Source organism: Scyliorhinus torazame, chromosome 5 (assembly GCF_047496885.1).
Source record: "Scyliorhinus torazame isolate Kashiwa2021f chromosome 5, sScyTor2.1, whole genome shotgun sequence".
NCBI lineage: Eukaryota > Metazoa > Chordata > Chondrichthyes > Carcharhiniformes > Scyliorhinidae > Scyliorhinus > Scyliorhinus torazame.
In genome coordinates, this window is record NC_092711.1 from 106,293,336 (window position 1) to 106,295,816 (window position 2,481).

Here is a 2,481-nt window from a genome sequence, read left to right on the forward strand (position 1 = left end):
CCCAGTGCTAACCGCTGTGCCACATGCTGCCCCTCACAGGTCTTTTCTGACATCACAAAAACACTTCACACTGTCAAAGTGATCTTTCATTCAGTATGTTCCTCAAATGTGGCTGTCCTCAGAACTTGTCCACCATCCTCCACCACGATGACACACAAGCCATATTCTCATCAATGGAAACACCCCAGACACTATCTCAATGAAGACTGGGATCAGACAAGACTGTGTCACTGCAGAAACCCTCTCCCCCTTCACGGTAGCACAGTGGTTAGCATTGTTGCTTCACAGCACCAGGGACTTTGGGTCACTGTCTGTGCGGAGTCTGCACGTTCTCCCCGTGTCTGTCTGGGTCTCCCACAAGTCCCAAAAGACGTGAGGTGAATTGTAAATTGAATTGGACATTCATTATTATTCTGAATTTTCCCTCAATTTACCCCAACAGGCGCTGGAGTGTGGCAATTGGGGGATTTTCACAGTAACTTGATTGCAGTGTTACATAGAAGATACATAGAAGATAGCAGCAGGAGGAGGCCTTTTGGCCCTTCAAGCTTGAAAGTTACTTGAAATGAAATGGATGAAAATTGTTTATTGTCACAAGTAGGCTTCAAATGAAGTTACTGTGAAAAGCCCCTAGTCGCCACATTCCGGCGCCTGTTCGGGGTGGCTGGTACGGGATTTGACCCGTGCTGCTGGCCTGCCTTGGTCTGCAAGGTTACTTAATGAAAGCTTACTTGTGACACCAATAAAGGTTATTATCCCACCTCCAGCAAATTACCCATGGGTGTGGAGATAATCGACAGGACAGGAACCGAACACCACCTTCAAAACAAAAACAGAATCGGTTCAACCGCAAACATTGAGCTCCAGTTTGCAGATGCCTGATCTGTTTGTTAAATCCATCCATCTCCCTTGATTCTATAACCATTAATACTTTCATGTCACAAACTTCTATCAATCTCAGTTTTTATAGTTTCTGTTGACTGAATCTGAACAGAATTCCAGATTTCACTATATTTTGTGAAGTGATTTCTGACATTGCTGCTGAACAGCCCAGTCTCAGTTAAACAAATAATTATTGATTTGGACATTTAAATGGTGACAATTATATTACTCTGAACTGGTAATGTAACACAATTTCAAAACCATAATGATAATTTGAGTAAAACACTGCAGAAGCTGGAAATGTGAAGTGAAAACACAAAGTTGTGGAAATCCTCAGCAGGTTTGGCAGCTTCTGTGAAGGGAGAAAGAGAGAGTTAACATTTCCAATGCAACCTGATTCTTCTTCAGAACTGAGTGTTTGCAGCATTGTGATTTCATTTGCCAAACATACTGAATGTGAACTTTGTGGTTCTTACAGATATCTGGCTGTAAATCTGATTTCAGACGTTCCTCTGAACACTTTTCAACCTCAGCTCCAGCTCATTGTCCTTCACTAAAGACCCGGGTAGAAAATCCCGCCACAAGATGGCGGCGGCCGCTGGGTGATGTCACCGGGGAGGAGGTCCCGCCCACTCCCTCGAAGTCCCGCCCACTCCCTCTTCCCGTACTAAGATGGCCGCCCAAGCGCACTGCTCCAAGAACAAAAGACCCGACTTCCATTCCCAAGATGGCGGCGTTCGCCGGTTGATCCGGGGCCTGTCACCGGGGAGGAAGTCCCGCCCACCCCGTCTTCCCTAACCAAGATGGCTATCCCAGCGCTCCGCGCCAAGAAAAGACCCGACTTCCATTCCCAAGATGGTGGTGGTCGCCGGTTGACCCGCGCCTGTCACAGTGGAGGAAGCCCTGCCCATACCCTCTTCCCATACTAAGATGGCCGCCCCAGCGCTCCGCTCCAAGAACAAAAGACCCGACGTCCTTTCCCAAGATGGCGACCGGTTGCAGGGAAAATCCAGACCCGGATTACTTTCTTCCTATCGGCGTCAATCACTCCCCAGCCATTATGAGTTGGAGCAGACACAGTGCGGGTGTGAAGCTGGACTCAGGCGGGTGAGTAGAGGCCCCAACCCCCCCCCAATAAGACCCACTGATTTGTTGTCAGTCTGCAGCCAGGAGCTGGAGAACTGAACCCAGGCAGAGGAGAGGGAGGGAGAAAACTGGGAGTGGAGGAAAGAAATGGTGCAGATGGTGAGATGGGTTTGGATTTCAGCCCAGGGAGAGTGTGTGGGACGGGGATTTACAGCTTTGGGGGAACAAGAGAGGAAAAAATGTTCCAGAGAAACTAGAATTGTCTGTTCAGAATTGCTATCCTGGACTTACAGTGATGACTTTTATAAACTCCTTTTACAGGATATTGGAAGTGGAGAATTGGCTGACAGAAAATTCAAACCAAACATCAAGGTCTGACAGAGTCACTCAATTTTTTTAAGCTGAATATCATCGGTATTTGAATGTGGAAGGAGTACTGTTTGTCTCAGGAAAAAGATAATGTTGTGGAGGAGAATGCTGAGACCCAGGCTATTAGAATAGATGGCATGGAGG

At 47.3% G+C, this 2,481-nt stretch overlaps 1 long non-coding RNA gene across 1 annotated transcript; it reads right to left on the reverse strand.

The window, feature by feature from the left end:
• Window positions 1–946: 946 nt before the first annotated feature.
• LOC140421619 (uncharacterized) lies at window positions 947–1,401 on the reverse strand. The gene is made up of 2 exons (XR_011946947.1): window positions 1,359–1,401; window positions 947–1,234 (listed from the first exon to the last, which is right to left on the reverse strand). It is a non-coding gene; the product is annotated as an uncharacterized lncRNA (long non-coding RNA).
• Window positions 1,402–2,481: the final 1,080 nt, after the last annotated feature.